The sequence below is a fragment of the Wyeomyia smithii genome, chromosome 3 (genome assembly GCF_029784165.1).
Source record: "Wyeomyia smithii strain HCP4-BCI-WySm-NY-G18 chromosome 3, ASM2978416v1, whole genome shotgun sequence".
In the NCBI taxonomy this organism is placed as follows: domain Eukaryota; kingdom Metazoa; phylum Arthropoda; class Insecta; order Diptera; family Culicidae; genus Wyeomyia; species Wyeomyia smithii.
Window position 1 is genome coordinate 160,921,150 of NC_073696.1, and position 18,078 is coordinate 160,939,227.

An 18,078-nucleotide genomic window follows, 5' to 3' on the forward strand; every position below is an offset into this window, starting at 1 on the left:
AGCTTTCTTGCAGGTATAATCGACGTGGCTCCCGAACGTGAGCTTGTCGTCGATCATAACCCCCAGAAGCTTCAACGAGCGTTTTGAGGTGATAGTGCATGTACCGGCACTAATCGATGCCTCCTGCTCAGACTTTCTGTTATTTACAACAATAACTTCAGTCTTATGGTGCGCTAGCTCCAGTTTCCTGGAGTGCATCCAGTCTTCCACTACGCGTATTGATAGCGCGGCCTTTAACTCTACCTCTCTAATAGACTCGCCATAGACCTCAAGAGTTATGTCATCGGCGAAGCCCACGATCACCACCCCTGGAGGGAGTGTTAGTTTTAACACGCCGTCATACATAGCGTTCCACAGTACCGGACCCAGGATGGAACCTTGCGGTACACCTGCGGTAACCGGAACGCTTTTCTGACCCTCGTTTGTGTTATACACTAGCACTCGATTCTGAAAGTAGTTGCCCAGAATCTTGTACAGCGGCGTCGGCACTCTGAGACTCTGTAGCGCTAAGGCTATGGAGTCCCAGCTGGCACTGTTAAACGCGTTCTTCACGTCAAGCGTGTCGATCGCGCAGTAACGAATGCCCCTCCTCTTGCGTTGGATTGCAACCTCAGCCGTTCTGGTGACGGAGAGAATTGCATCCACCGTGGACCTACCTTTTCGAAAACCGAACTGGTTGCTTGATAGACCGTTCTCACTTTCTGTATATTTCACCAGTCTATTGAGGATTACCCTCTCGAGCACCTTGCCCGCCGTGTCCAGCAGGCAGATTGGTCTGTATGCCGATGGGTCACCTGGTGGTTTCTCAACCTTCGGCAACAGCACCAGCCTCTGGCGCTTCCACACGTCCGGGAAGAGGCAGTCGTCAAGGCATTTCTGCATGACCGCCCTGAACAACCCGGGGGCTTCTTTGATGGCCGTCTTGATGGCCAAGTTCGGGATTCCGTCTGGTCCCGGAGCCTTGCCTACCTTCAGGGAGTTTGCGATCTCGATCAATTCATCTTCCGTCACCCTTACCGCATCGTCAGCCTCTGCACGGCTGCCGTCACTCACGGTAGGTGGTGACTCGTCAGCCGGAGGCCAGGGACTTGGTTCGTGGCTTGGGAAGAGGCCCTGAATGATCGTTTCTAGCATCGCTGGTGATTGTTCGGCTGGGGCTAGCGCACCTCTAGTCTTGGTCATAACGATCCTGTAGGCGTCACCCCACGGGTTCGAATTGGCACTGGCGCAGAGTCGTTCGAAACAGGCTCGTTTGCTGGCTCTGATTGCGCTCTTAAGCGTTGCCTTAGCGGATCTGAATGCGACACCGCGTTCCGCTCTTTGCTCGTCGGAACGTGCGCGTTGCATCCTCCGTCTTGCACGGAAGCATGCATTGCGCAGGCCTGCTATCGTATCGCTCCACCAGTATGTCGGTGGCCTACCCTCTCTAGGCGGACGAGACCTAGGCATCGTGGCGTCGCACGCCCATGACAGCATCGAATTTAGATGGTCCACATCCGGGAGCAGTTCACCCCCTTCGTGCTACCATCTAATTGCCTGCCCAAGAACATCTGCATCGAAATGCAATGTTTTCCAGCCGTAGAAGGATGGAATATTGGCCCTACTCGCTGCTTGCTTCCGCACGCCTACCTCATAGCGGATCGATTGGTGATCGCTATTCGTGAAGCTGTCGTCTACCCTCCAGTTCGTGATCAGTCCCGGGCTGCAGAACGTCACATCGATAATCGATTCGGCACCGTTTCTACTGTAGGTGCATTTTGTACCAACGTTAGCCACGTCTAAGTTGAGCTTTGCCAAAGCTTCCAACAAGACCTGGCCCCTCTGGTTTGTACAGCGACTCCCCCACTCGACAGCCCAAGCATTGAAGTCACCCGCAACCACCAACGGCCATAGGCCCGTCAGTTCCACGGTTGCTTGATCGACCATCTGCGCGAACGTTTCGGTAGACCAACTTGGCGGAGCATAGCAACTGCAGTAGAATACTCCATCCACTTTGGCAATAACGTACCCCTCTCTGGAGGTCGACACAATCTCCTGAACCGGGGACCTGCCTGTCGTGCAAATGGCCGTCTTACCAGACTTGTCCGATACCCAGTTACCGTTTCCGGTTGGTGTAGCAACTGCTGCGCCGCATAGCAGTGGTTCAGGTTTAACTGTATCACCCTCAGGCCTGCGGCTTAGTAGCCGGCCGTGCAGCCGGACACTTGGGGCCTCCCATGGCGTGTTTGGCGTCCCGTTTACCGGTGCATACCAGACACTTGGGAGGTGCACCGCAGTCCCGTGCCTTGTGGCCTGCGCCACCGCAGCGGCGGCATAAATTGGACCTGTCGGGCCCTTTGCACGACCAGGATTTATGCCCCCGCTCAAAGCACCTGAAGCAAACGTCAGGCTGTTGGAAGGTGCCCAGAGAGCAGACCGACCAACCCACCTTCAACGTGGCCTTCTTCAGGGCCTTGTTACCCTCCGCTAGTGGAAGCTTTATGGTAGCAACCTGGGTGCCGGCCGGGCCCCTGCGGAGACGAACTGCCTCTGCGGTCACTACCACTCCACACTCTCGTTCGAAGGCTTGTGCTATGTCGCACCCTTCGGTGATCTCGTCCAGGTTTTTAAGCTGGAGAGTCACTTCAGGAGTGAGGGCTCGGATTTGAACCTCCTCGCCTAGCACTTCCTGGGCCGTCTTTTTATAGGCACAGCCCTTGCCCTTCGCCTCTTTGCGGAGTTCGAGGATCATCTCGCCGGTGCGTGACCGACGAACTGACCTGACGTCCGTGCCGAGGTCTTTGAGCTTGGGTTCGCCTCTCATGGCCTTCAAGACTTCGGCGTACTTAGACGCATCGGTCTTGAAAATGAGCGCGTCACCCTTGCTCCGCCTACTCGCCCCTTGCGGCTTCTTATTGCGGTCGCCGCGCTTCGCGCGTCGTTCCCGCTTCTGCCGCTTCTTATTCACCACGGTGGTCCAATCCGTGGCTTCGCCGTTTGCCGGTTCGCCGTTTGCCGGTTCGTTGCTCGGCTGGGCCGACGAGCCAGCTTCCTGGCTGTCACCGAACAACCGCCTTCGTTGCGTCCTGGGGGCCGTTTCCCCCGGAGAGCCCCTCGCACGTTTGCCAGTCGGTTCAGTAGAACAGACTTCGGCAAACGATGCTGCAGCTGTTTGTGTGTATTTAGACACAGCTGCAGCACTCCCTTTTTTAGGCTGGTTGAGCCTCGCCTCTAGCGCGAGTGCCTTGCTTTCGGCATCGTTAGCCCGTTTAAGGGCTTGCGAAAGCTCGGACTTCGCGCTGCAAACGTTCATACGTAACAACAGAAGACATTGTTTCAGGTCTTTTGATATGTTGCTACGTTCGTCCGTGGACTTGAGTATTTCATCAAGTTGTACGGACACCGCCTCCACGCTTGGGAACTTATTCATGTGGCTTTCTACCGCAGAGAGTAGCATAGCCCCAGATATCTGTTCCCGCTCCTTGGCGGTTTTAGGTGTTTCCACCTTGCCACCAGTCTTCGCCGTTCCGGTTGGTGCTGGCTTAGGCGTGCCCGCCTTTGCCCCAACTCGGAATTCCCCTGTCGGTGTCGCAAAAGGTGTACCAACCTGTGCGCCGCCTTTACCGGCATCGGCCAGTCTCGGTGGAGACCGGGCGATGCCCCGCCTGGCAAACGGGTTTACTAACCCGTCCGCCCCATCCACTACCTTCGCCTCTTCGTCGATTTTATAGGTAAACATTTTGGTTAAAAGGTCAACCCCCCTGTAGTTCTCCGCATTCGAACGGGAGCCTTTTTTATGAATTGGGGTTATATGAGAGATCTTCCAAAGAGGTGGAAAATGACCGGATGACAACGAGAAGTTGAAAAGAAAAGAAAGAGGTTCAACGAGTTCATCCTTGAATTCTTTCACCAACTTCGCTGTATATATATCATAAGATGTGATTATGATATGTGATTATGGAATTTACACAATGTTGACGTTTATGAAAATCCTAAGTTACGCGTATGGAATACATATGACGTTTATATAAAAATTATGAAATAGACTTATAAAACTTATACGCGTTTAATGTAATGCATAAATGTCTTATGAAATTAGAACTATGCATGTTCATAAGTTTGAACTTATGAAACTCTTAAGTGTTTTTCTCTTGGATACACACTTACACACTTATTCTCGTTTTAATTGTTCAGTAATTTTTATTACGGTCATGTTCAGTAAATTTTAAAAAATACTGATCATTTTGTAATTTTCTCAAAAATAACTGATGTCGGTTGAAGTTTTTACCGAATTACCGTTATGCAAAAGGCACTTGACGAGCTCGGTGGGGGAAAAAAGATGAAATAAAAACTCTTTGATCCTTTAAAGTCGATTGAATCTAAATACATTTATTCCAATTCTTATCGTCATATGAATACAAGTGCATACCATCCTGGACATAAAGAAATCCTTGCGACTTTTGATATGTTGTGCCTACTGGCCTTCGGTAACTCTCACATTCTCAGTCTCAGAGCTTGATGCATTCGAAAACGGAAGTTCAAAAAAAAGTGTCGCTTCGGACAGAAGAAAACCAAAAAACACGAAGCGCTCACGAAGAGTTACGTGAGAGAGAGGAAGCTTCAGTCCACTAGTTCGTATTCTTCGTTCTTCGCATGTGTCGAACTCTCTCTCTTCCGTACGAAGCGAGAATGGCGAAAGACCGCGTAGCTTGCTAAAAACTTTTGACATGACGATCATTCTCACGACGACTCTTGGAACGATTGGTCCGGTTTTAAGATGGAGCGACGGCAGTATACCAAACCTGGTGGTCACCACAATGGCGCAGAAAATGCTTCCATGAGGTAAGTTGAATTAAGTAAAAAAAAAGTGTTTTATGCAGTAATCAAACAATTTTCGAGCTGGAAACCGTGTTTCATAAAGTAAACTATAAAAAAAATAGTGCTTAGTAAATTGGTCGTAATGGAAAAACATTCAACAATACAAATGGTATCTACTCATTTTTTCCGACGGAAGGGCGAAAAATGCACGTGTGATAAAAAAAAGACAAACAACCGTATGAATAAAAATTAAAGAAATGATCATTTTGACGGAAGGGCAAATTGAAGGTGATTCAAATATAAATATCTGATTAAAAAAAAAAAAAACAAACAACCGTATGAATAAAAATTAAAGAAATGATCATTTTGACGGAAGGGCAAAATGAAGGTGATTCAAATATAAATATCTCTTCAGATTTTATCGACGGAAGGGCGATGAATGCATGCGTTATTCCACAACGGAAGGGTGTGGTTTAAATGAAAGCAAAAATAATTTTGTCACGAGTTCACATTTTTCAAATCATTTTCATTTTTCGACGGAAGGGAGATATATGTGTAAAATATATATTAATATAGAAGGAATTTTAATAAGCAAGAATTGATAACTATTCTGGTAACTATTGCATTATATTAAGTGTTATTTCGTGGTGTTTTTTTTTCTTTTCTCAGTGGACCGTCACCTAAAAAGAAGAAAGTCAGAGAAACGAAAACGCCAAAATCAAATAAATACAAATCACTATTTAAGGAGTTGGAAGAGTCAAAAGCACGCATTGCAGTTTTAGAAGAGGCACTGGAGCGAGAACGCACAGAAAGGAAAGTTGCGATAGCAAGCGCACACGAAGTGAGATCTTTGGATAATACTGCCGAAGAGAGTAGTGTTGATTTCGATGGAGTAGCAAGACCATCTAGTACTCGTAAAGTAGAGACAACACCGAACGCAGAAGAATCTCGCTTCGTATCGTCTGTAAACCAACTTTCGGTGTCATCACTAAACGTACCGGAGTGCGTCCCTTTGGCAGACGACGACGATATAAACAGACATTCATTTGAAATGTGGATGGATCTCCTAGTCGATTCAACAAAGTTGACTGGGATTGAAGATGAGGCTACACGATTTATTCTTTTCAAAGTCAAGGCTGGACCACGACTGCTCGGAATATTTAAAAATACGGTGTCCGCCGAGGGTGCCCCAGATGCTGAAACCAGACCCTATTCCAACGCATTGCACCGATTGAAAACGTACTTCGGATCTGGCTCAGATATTATACTGCAGAGAAGGAAACTTAATCTGATGACTCAAAGATCTGATGAGTCCGATATTCGATTTGTTAATCGTGTAGCAGCGACAGCCAGGTTGTGTGAATTTGGAGATGGAAAAGAGTTCGACGAAATCATTGAAACCATTGCTGGACAGGCACGTAACTGTAGAGTACGCACCGCTGCGCTTAAAATGATAAACAAAGGTGGTTCAATTACCGATTTAATCGATAAGGTTCGTCAAATTGAATCTATCCGTCTAAACGAGGATTATTACAGAAAAAAATTCGGCCCGTCCGAAGAAGCAGTTATAGCACCGATCAGAGCAGACTACCCAAGAAATCAAACAATACGAAACCGTTTTCATCTTATCAACCAATACCAATCCAGCAGTCCCTGAGTAATTCACGTTTTGGAGAATCAAGTCGGTGGCAAAAAAAAATTTTACTGTTGGACGACGTGAAATGCGTTACAACCGTGGCGAGAAATGCTGGAGATGTGGAAATGTGTATCATTCCCCTTTCAGAATGCCCAGCTATCGATAAATTATGCCGGAATTGTAAGAAAGTGGGCCACTTTCAGCGAGTTTGTCGATCTTCAACCAGACCAACATCTACAGAAACAAAACCAGAACCAAGAGAAACGAACATTAGGAAGATCGCTGTAGTCGATACGACAGAAGCGGAATCGAAACCGGAAAATGTAAGTGAGGAGCTAGAAAACTAACTCTAATTTGATACTTGATTCTTGGTTCCTATAACTGCTTTGTTAACCTAATAGTTTTATCCTTTTCCATGAAAAATGAACTTGAAGTTGTCTTTGTTGATTAATAAAATAAATTCAAACAATATTTCAAATTTCTATAAATTTACAAAAAAATGTTTCGGTAAATTTTCACGTTATAGAAGAACTAAAACAAAAATAAAGGGAAAGTCTTATACGGCATGAAAATAAACCATTCGAATCAGTATAAAAAAAAAATAGTAATGATAATTTGGATCATTGTTATATAAGTTGTTAAACTACTACAGGTTGAAACCTTGAAACAAGTCGACGCTGTATCATCTTTCATTTCGGTCAGAGACGAGGGTGTCATAGTAGCCAAAGTAGCCGGGCTGGAGTGTGAATTTTTAATCGATTCAGGGGCTCATAACAATACGTTAACTAATGAGCGGTTCCGGATACTGATGAATGATGTGACCCACAGTGATTTTGTATACAACCTACAAACATGCACAGATAGATCCCTTCGGACATATGCCTCAACTGGAGTAATTCAGGTCGTAGCCACGTTTGAAGCATACGTTTTTGTTTCTGAAGATAGACCATTTTTTTTGGAAGAGTTATATAGGGACGACGACGTTCCTTATTGGGCAGAGCAACGGCGACACGTTATAGTGTCCTTATGCTTGGTTTGAAGGTTCCGGTATTGATTGGCGAAGCTGGAATTGATTCGAGATGGCAAACGATGGATGTGTTGTTGGTCGATGGTAACATCCCTTTCCCAAAATTCAACGTTCCACCGGTCAAAATCCACTACAACAAGGATGTAGCTCCTTGTCGAAACATATTTACCAACATTCCGTACTCCATAAAGCCATTGGTGCAACAAAGACTCAATCAGCTGATGCAAGCAGAAATTATTGAACCTGTATCTGATGCAATGGACCGGTCGTTTTGCTCATCCTTGCTCGTAGTACCTAAAGGCAAGGATGATTTCAGGTTAGTTATTGACCTGAGGGGGCCGAACCAGTACATCTACAGAACACCATTCGTGATGCCCACCTTGGAAAAGATACTTGCAGAATTAGACGGTGCTTGTTGGTTTTCAACAATCGATTTATCGAATGCTTCCTATCACATTGAATTGGACAAAGAATCTCGCAACCTAACAAATTTCTACACGAAATTTGGAGTATTTCGGTGTACCAGACTGCCATTTGGCTTATCTAATGCCCCTGACATTTTCCAGGAGGTGTTAGAGAAGACTATCTTGGGTGGCTGTAAGGGTGTTACAAATTACTTGAATGACATTTTGGTCCACGGTACGACAAAACAAGAACACGATGCAAACCTTGCAGAAGTGCTGTCCCGCCTTCGAAGTTACAATGTCAAGCTCAATGATTCAAAATGCGTATTCGGAAGTCAGGCCGTAAAATTTGTGGGTTTTGTCCTTACAGCAGATGGATGGATGGTGGAAAATGACAAGATTGAGGCCTTGAAGAATTTTAGAAGACCTGTGAACTGCGCTGAAGTCAAAAGCTTCTTGGGTCTGGTGACGTTTACAGACAAATTCATAAGAAGGTTGGCAAATTCAAATAAATTTTATTGGAACACCGAAGAGGAAGGAGAATTTAACTTCTTGCGGAATGATGCGTTAAATGACATAAAAAACCTAAATTAATCCACCTAGCGGTCAGACCCAGCCTTTCTCATTCAAACTTTTATTTGTTTAAATAGATTCACATAAACGCTTCAATCTAATAAATGTATATTCATTCTTTAGGTTCTAAAATATTGATGTTGTAATCTTATACATATAAATATGCAGTCCTGTCTGTCTGATCCATATAGGCTCGAAAACTACTGAACCGATCGACGTGAAAATTTGTATATAGGGATTTTTGATGCCGATAAAGGCTCCTATGATAGTTTGAGACCTCTCCCTCTTCTGGAAGGGAGGGGTCCCATACAAATGAAACATAAATTTCTGCACTACTCAAGAACAAACCAAGCAAATGAAATCGAATTAGGCATGTGGATGTTTTAAGGGGTAATAAAAATGTCCATAATAGTTGGACGCCCCTCTCTTTTCTGGAAGGGAGGGGTTTCATACAAATGAAACACAAATTTCTGCACATCTCAAGAACCAATCAACTAAATGGAACCAAATTTGGCAGGTAAATGTTTTTAGTAGTAAAAACCTAAATTAATCCACCTAGCGGTCAGACCCAGCCTTTCTCATTCAAAATTTTATTTGTAAAATTAGATTTACATGAACGCTTCAGTCCAATAAATGTAAAGTCACTCTTCAGGTTTTAAAATATTGCTGTAATCTATACATATAAAAATGCAGTTCGGTCTGTCTGTCTGTCTGATCCATATAGGCTCGAAAACTACCGAACCGATCGACGTCAAAATTTGTATGTAGGGGTTTTTGGTGCCGATAAAGGTTCCTATGATAGTTTGAGACCCCTCCCTCTTCTGGAAGGGAGGGGTCTCATACAAATGAAACATGATCTGCACAATTCAAGAACAAACCAAGAAAATTACACCGAATTTGGCATGTGGATGTTTTAAGAGGTAACAAATATGTCCATAATAGTCAAACGCCTCTCCCTTTTCTGGAAAGGAGGGGTTACATACAAATGAAATACAAATTTCTGCACATCTCGAGAACTAATCAACTAAATGGAACCAAATTTGGCAGGTAAATGTTTTAAGTGGTAAAAAATATGTTCATAATGTTTCGACACCCCTCTTCTTTTGGAAGGGAGGGATGCCATACAAATTAAACACAAACTTCTGCACATCTCGAGAGCTAACCAACTAAATGGAAACAAATTTGGCAGGTGAATGTTTTTAGAGGTAACAAATATGTTCCATAATCGACCTCAGACAACATTTTGGATTGTAAGATGGCAACTTCCGGTTTCTGGAAAACAGCCAAAAATGGCCGATTTCCCCCCAATATAACAATATCCGGATCTAGAATGATACACAGGAGCTAAAATCGACCACAGAAACCATTTTGAATTCTAAGATAGCGACTTCCGTTATTGGGTGTAATTCGATCTTTTTCGGCTGTTTCCCAGGAACATGTGCTTCCAAAAGTGGGAGGGGCGTCGAACCATTATGGACATATTTGTTACCTCTAAAAACATTCAACCAGAATGACGCTCAGAGACCAGAAATTTTCTTAAATACCATTTTGAAATCCAAGATGGCGACTTCCGGTTGGTGAAAAATAGAATAGAAACAGTCGAAAATGACCGAATAATACTCAATATGGATATTTCCGTAATCGAGATGATGCATAAAAACTAAACATTGACCCTGGACACCGAAATAACTAAATACCTCTCAATTTGGGTATTTCCGGTGTCAGATTGATGCCAGAAAATCTGCTGAAAATGACCGAATACACCCAATATGAATATATTCATAATTAAGGTGATGTACAGAATCCACAAGTCGAGGATGTTGTTATTTCGATAAAACCAATCATTTCGAACGATTTGTTATTTGACTTTGATCATATCCTATGGCTGATTCGTCGTGCATTTGCAGACTTTGAACACATCGCAAGGAATCAATGAATTTGAAACGTTCAAATAGTACGATACCACATCTAAATTATGTTGAGGCCACTTATATCGATCGAAGCAGGTATAGTTTTAAATAGTCTTTGAATTTCTTCTCTTTCCATAATTTTTGAACCACATATCAAATTGTTATGAAGTTTGTTATTTGTCATGTCAAGTCATGTAATCTTTGAGATAATAGACTTTCGTTGTTTTATTAACAACTTAATACATAACGGTTGCTTAAGTTCAATTATAATCAAATAAAATGGGAACGTATAGGGCAGCCAAAATTTGAAACCACGTGTTCAATCATAATTCATCAGTTAACCCTTAACTAGCCCGCTCATCTGATAATAATATCAATCAAATCGGTTGTGTAGTTTCTGACATAATGAAGTTTCGTGATTTTCACATTTCGGTACATTACAGACGAAGTTACAGTCCGATTACAGTAAAATTCAATAGGGTGTTATGAGGCAGCTAGACTTTTCATTTGACACTAATTTTGTGGAAACTGGGTCAGCCATCTTTGAGAAAAGTGAGCGAGTTTAAGTAGTCTTGTTAATATTTTACTTATCATAGCTGGATTTCACATTTTCAAACATGACAGGCAAAGTAATAGTCCGATTGCAAAACAAATCAATAGGGTCTTATGGGTCAACTAGACCTTCCATTTGACACTGATTTTATGAGAATCGGTCCAGCCATCTCTGAGAAACATGAGTGAGATTAATTAGTCTTCAAAACACGTTTCTTTTTATAACTTCTTAACCGCTCGTTCAATCTTCATAAAATTCAAAAGTTAAGGGTTTTTCAGGTAGCCCGTTCATTTGAAACCAATTTTGTTCAAATCAGTTGTGTAGTTTTTGAGATAATGATGTTTCATGATTTTTACATTTTGAAACATAACCTCTAAACTAAAAATCCGATCACAATGAAATTTAATAGGGTCTTATGGGGACCAAGACCTTTCATTTGCAATTAATTTCATGAAAATCTGTCCAGCCATGTCTGAGAAAAGTGAGTGAGAATAAAAATCTGCACATACACACACACACACACACACACACACACACACACACACATACACACACACCACACATAAAGAAAATGCTCAGCTCGTCAAGCTGAGTCGAGTGATATATGCCATTCGGCCCTTTGGAGCACTTTTATACTTTCGGTTTTGCAAGTGATTGCTATATTGCTCTGATGCTGTTCCAAGAATTATCGCGTGCGCTTCGAAAGTACTTACACCTACGGAAAAACGATATCCACAAACACAAAAGGAAACGCTTGCTGTTGTGTGGGCGGTAGAGCGTTTTTCCTATTACCTTTTGGGCCGTTTCTTTATTGTTCGTACCGACTCAGAGGCCAATGAATTTATTTTCAACTCACAACATCGTTTAGGTAAAAGGGCTATCACTAGGGCAGAATCATGGGCTTTGAGGCTCCAGACTTACAATTTCAAAATCATGAGAATTCCCGGGGATTCAAACGTAGCGGATGCTTTATCAAGGCTAGTCCTCCAGACTCAAAACCCTACATCTTTTGAAACGGAGGACTCCAACAACTTCCTTTACGCGTTGGACACTGGGTGCATGCAACTCACATGGGATGAAATCGAGAAGACTACTGAACAGGACAATGAGTTGATGGATGTGAAAGAAGCGGCGAAAAAAAATCGTTGGCCGGCTACACTACGTAAGTTTCAAGCCCATAGGAATGAGTTACACTGTTTGGGATCCCTTATATTTAAGAGTGAAAACGCAATCCTGCCAAACGCTCTTCGTTTGAAAGCTATGACATCGGCTCATGGAGGTCATGTAGGGGAAGTAGCTATGAAAAGGATCATGCGTATATACTTTTGGTGGCCAGGGATGTCACGCGACGTAATTCAATTTGTAAAAAATTGTGAAACGTGTGCACGTTTGGCACGGAAAAATCCACCCTTGCCACTTTCCACTAGAGACCTTCCGGAAGGACCCTGGGAAGTGATCAAAATAGATTTTCTTTCTCTTCCCGGCGCGGCATCTGGCTCATTTCTGGTAGTCGTTGACACTTACTCACGGTATCTGTCAGTGATAGAAATGCACAACACTGATGCAAATAGTACGAACCGAGCATTGTGTCAGATTTTCCGAACTTGGGGTTGCCCAGCAATAATCCAAAGCGATAACGGACCGCCGTACCAAAGCTCTGCGTTCATAGAGTTTTGGGAGAACAAAGGAGTTAAAATCAGAAAATCAATCCCACTTTGTCCACAAACTAACGGACTTGTCGAAAGGCAGAACCAGGGATTAATTAAGGCAATAGCCTCAGCTAATATAGATGGTGAATACTGGAAAGAGGCGTTACAGCGTTACGTCCACAATCATAATATATTGATTCCCCATTCGCGACTAGGCGTGACACCGTTCGAGTTGTTGGTCGGTTGGAGGTACCGCGGAACTTTCCCAAGTCTGTGAACTCGTACGTGAAGGAGTTGGACCGTGTTGACATTAGTGACCGGGACCGTGAGGCCAAGTTCAAGAGCAAACATTACATGGGCATGATCCGCGGAGCCAAATAATCCGATATTGCCGTTGGAGATGTCGTATTTATGGCTCAGCAAAAAAAGTCAAAAGTGGACCCAACGTTCTCATCGGAACGCTTCACAGTGATAGGTAGAGAAGGAGCCAAGGTTGTTTTATTAAACAGTGCAGGGACTACTCCAGAAATGTTGGAGATGTCAAAAGAGCCCCTTCTACTCATTGGAGATCAAGTTTGATGGACGACACCGTTGACACTAGTACACAAACTGCTCTTGAGGAAACATCCAACAGACCAACAGGGACATCTGAGAAAACGGGTAACGTCACTCCAGAACATCAATCTATTTCAAATGCTCCATCCAGAGTTTTATGAAAACGTGACAACATTGTAAAACCGATACGATTTGGTGATAATTATTTGTACACCGTTTATTGTTAAGAGTAGAGAAGATGAGGAATGTGGGGAATAAGATGAAATAAAAAATTCTTGATCCTTTAAAGTCGATTGAATCTAAATACATTTATTCCAATTCTTATCGTCATATGAATACAAGTGCATATCATCCTGGACATAAAGAAATCCTTGCGACTTCTGATATGTTGTGCCTACTGGCCTTCGGTAACTCTCACATTCTCAGTCTCAGAGCTTGATGCTTTCGAAAACGGAAGTTCAAAAAAAAAAGTGTTGCTTCGGACAGAAGAAAACCAAAAAACACGAAGCGCCCACGAAGAGTTACGTGAGAGAGAGGAAGCTTCAGTCCACTAGTTCGTATTCTTCGTTCTTCGCATGTGTCGAACTCTCTCTCTTCCGTACGAAGCGAGAATGGCGAAAGACCGCGTAGCTTGCGAAAAACTTTTAACATGACGATCATTCTCACGACGACTCTTGGAACGATTGGTCCGGTTTTAGGATGAAGCGACGGCAGTATACCAAACTGGGTGGTCACCACACTCAGCAAAAAAACATTACTGACCTTTTCTGTAAACTAAAGTATGTTCTGCACTTTCATAAAGTTCAGTAAATATTTGACGATCTGTCAGCATCAACATGCTGGGGTTTAGGTAAAATATGCTGTTTTTCATCATTTTGCCAGTAACCATTTTACTATTAGCGTTTTTTTCTTGTACTCTAATAGCGCTACTAAATAGAGTCGCTTATGTTTCATACAGTAAAAAAGTCATGAGATATGACAATGACTAAGATTATGCTCCAACTAATAAAAATATAGCATTTTTATATATTTTATTTCAACATATTGTCGCAATTTGTCACACTAAATCTAAATTAATATCAATCTCTAGTGTGTTTACACTGGAGATTCACTCTCCAACCTAAAAAACCAAATATAAAACAACATAAAACGAGAAATTTACAAAAATGTTCCGAATTCCAATCAAAAAGCGAAAATTTTCATAACGAGATTTGTTTGTGTGCATGGTAGCAATGGGCGATATTGTATCGGTATCGGAAATATCGATACTTTTGAGACGATATTTCGATTTTTTGGATCGATACACAAGCGTCCGATACTCAACCGTATCGTAAATTTTTATTGAGCTATTTTTATCACACTCAATCAGATAATAAATGTTCGGTCATTATTATTACAATTTCGATCGGTAAGTTTGAGAAAATACAGAGTAGTTTGTAAAATTGATATAACTTTACATATTTTCTGTATGCAATGATTTTACTGAATACTGCTATATTTTCTACTGAACTGTTCGGTAAACTAAACTTTTACCGAATATTGGTAAAAAACTACTGGACCAACTATAGAGCTCTCAAAATTTTTCTATTCGTTGATCTTGTTCTGGTTGTCAAGTCACATTCTCGGTTCCGTTTGAACATTGAAGTTCCTACGAAAAAATGGAGGACTTTCTCCAACAACTTCAGCTAAAAGATGATCGCATAGTACAAATTATTCGTAAGTATATAACAAAATTTGTAAATATTTTAGGCATCAAACCATCACATAATTTGCCTCTACTTCCGAGCATCTGTTGTATGCTACGTAAATAGTTTACACCGCCTTGTTAATGGACACACCCGGAAGATCTTCGGCTTTGAAACTATGAGCACAACTGGCATGAAGGTTAATTGATTTTTACCCTGACAAATTCGGTGCGGCGAGCGTCGATTTTTGATTTTTTTTATTTTTATAAGTAAAATTTATAATAATATTTTTAATAATATTATGTTTTTTTATCAAAACAATGTTACATCATATTTCTGGTTTACCTAAATAATTAAAGTGAAGAAATAACAAATATCACAGATCTTTCGGTATTGTATTACACAACTTACAGATTTGATCGGTGGTTTTGGCAATCAATTGTATTCGCCGTTTTCACAAATTAGGTCGGTAATAATGACAAAAAGCAACAAAAATTTGATTACTGATCGACCGGTAGTGGTTTATATTACCGAACGTTTTACCGATCGCTCAGCTGTTGAAAAGTCGGTGAAAAAAAGACGAATTCGGTGAATTAATATAAGTGTGTATGTTTGACGTTTCAGCGAGAATGAAAAATTACCGAGCACTCGTCAAGCAAATAAATTGCTGAACAGATTGCTGATGGCTCAGCTGTTGAGAACTCGTTAAAAAGGTTGCTGAGTTCGGCAAAAGAAACTAAGTGTGTATTTCCGTCTTAATTGTTCTGTAATTTTTATTACGGTCGCGTTCAGTAAATTCGAAATTTTGCTGACCATACTGCACGCTCGTCAAATTTAACTCTAAACTGAGTGAGATGTCACTCACTTCGTTAAAAGTGAACCCCAAGTATAAATGACAGTTCTAAAAGGTATGCTATTCACGTTGGTGCATTAGTATTAGTTAACGTTATGAATTTTTTCCAATTTTGTATGAAATTTAAAATGATTATGCATTTTAAACTAAACTTATAAAACATACTTTTCTTAAAAGTTATAGAAATGATGTTGAAACATGTTTTATTTGTGATAAATACATAAACATGCTGGGGTTTAGGTAAAATATGCTGTTTTTAATCATTTTGCCGGTAACCATTTTACTATTAGCGTTTTTTTCTTGTACTCTAATAGCGCTACTAAATAGAGTCGCTTATGTTTCATACAGTAAAAAAGTCATGAGATATGACAATGACTAAGATTATGCTCCAACTAATAAAAATATAGCATTTTTATATATTTTATTTCGACATATTGTCGCAATTTTTCACACTAAATCTAAATTAATATCAATTTCTAGTGTGTTTACACTGGAGATTCACTTTCCAACCTAAAAAACCAAATATAAAACAACATAAAACGAGAAATTTACAAAAATGTTCCGAATTCCAATCAAAAAGCGAAAATTTTCATAACGAGATTTGTTTGTGTGCATGGTAGCAATGGGCGATATTGTATCGGTATCGGAAATATCGATACTTTTGAGACGATATTTTGATTTTTTGGATCGATACACAAGCGTCCGATAATCGACCGTATCGATACTGAAAACCGCGATATTTGTATCGATATTCTTTTATGCATACGGACCAGCTAGCTGACATGTTACAAGGGCTAACATCTCAATGTGTACACGAGATCACCGCCACTTTTGATACGCTATGTTATGCTGTCTGTCAGCGTCAGTGGAGCCCACACATCGTAGAACCGCTGCGATGTTGGCTGCGATAAAGCAAAGCAAATCGTATGGAGATGCCAGCTAGTTGATACGAGCTGGAACCACTGAAAAGCTGCCACTGTCAGTATAAGTATCGCACAAGTCTATTTGCACTAGCAAAACTTAAGCCTGTATTACACTCTTTGACCAAGCGTCAAATATTTGGCACTTTTTGACAGATAAAAATTTGGTGGAAGATAATTATTTGTCACTCTCCAATTTTAACATGAGGCAAACACGGGCAAACAACAACCATGATGTCAAATAAATTTGACCATTATCTGTGACTCTGCTCTGAACAGAGTTTTTATGATATTACTCATTTATGGGTAAAGAAGAAAATTGAGTAGGAATCACCCTCTTCTTAGAAAACCGCTTTGAAATAAAACTGAGTAAAAGTTACTTAGTTTGCTCGTTTTGACTTTTGATCCCTTTGATGAATGAAATTGCCAGAGGATTGTTGCATACAATTATAACAAAATCACAAGTTTTTTTTTCAAATCTTTGTATTTTGCATATACTAATATGTAATAAAAAAACAAACCTTATTAAATCATTAGTGTATCTTCTGCCTTAGCAGCTTCATTAAAAACCGCAGCAATACGGTTCACTGTTACCCGGGAACTGTGACTTGAGGTTGTAAATAGTACACATTTGGTCGAAGTAAAAATCAGGACAACTTTTTTCCAGCAAAAATTTGACCTAAGCTAATTTTATTTTCTTATGTATCAATAAATAAAACACGTAATTTGAGATTTGCACTTCAAAATACGCCAAAAGACTAAGATTTTGTTAGAATAGTAAGCGTTGCATTTGTACACCTTCAATAAACTATTATTCGTTGCTAATTCCTCAACCTAATCAGACGTCTTTTATTCTATCAGGTTATGGGCACAGGAAAGCTCTGAGCAAACTGTTACATAGCAACAGCAAGCTAACAAACGAAAAGTGAAAATATTTTTGCACGAAGATTCCAAGTAATTTTATCAAGATGTCCGTAAGACGAACGGGGGACGGATTATTACCAGCTCAAGATGGTTTACCGGCTATCACTGAATCAGCATCAATTGTTCCTGACCAAGTCAACGGTTTTGGTGAACCAGCGAATATGGGCTTCGGACGAAAGCAGCCAGCAAGGGTGTGTGAGCAGAGGATTCCGAGTACCGTGTCCCATCAACCGTTGGAGAAGCTTCGAGGCCGTGAGGACTACGCGGCATGGGCCTTCGGTATGCGTATGTCATGATAAAAGAGGGAACCTGGAAAGCTGTTAATTCTCCGGACGATGTTCAAATCAGCGATTAATTGTCAGAACGCGCTCTAGCTACGATTTGCTTGAGCATTTAGAGGTACAATTATAGCCTTGTACAGAACGCGCGATCAGCCAAAGATGCATGGAAAAATTTTAAGACCGCCTTCCAGGACAGTGGCAAATATCGTAAGATAAGCCTACTGCGGAAACTGATGAGAACGGAACTGGAAGATTTTTCGTCCGTGGAGGAGTATATCGATGAAATTTTGACCACAAGCCAGAAACTGCAG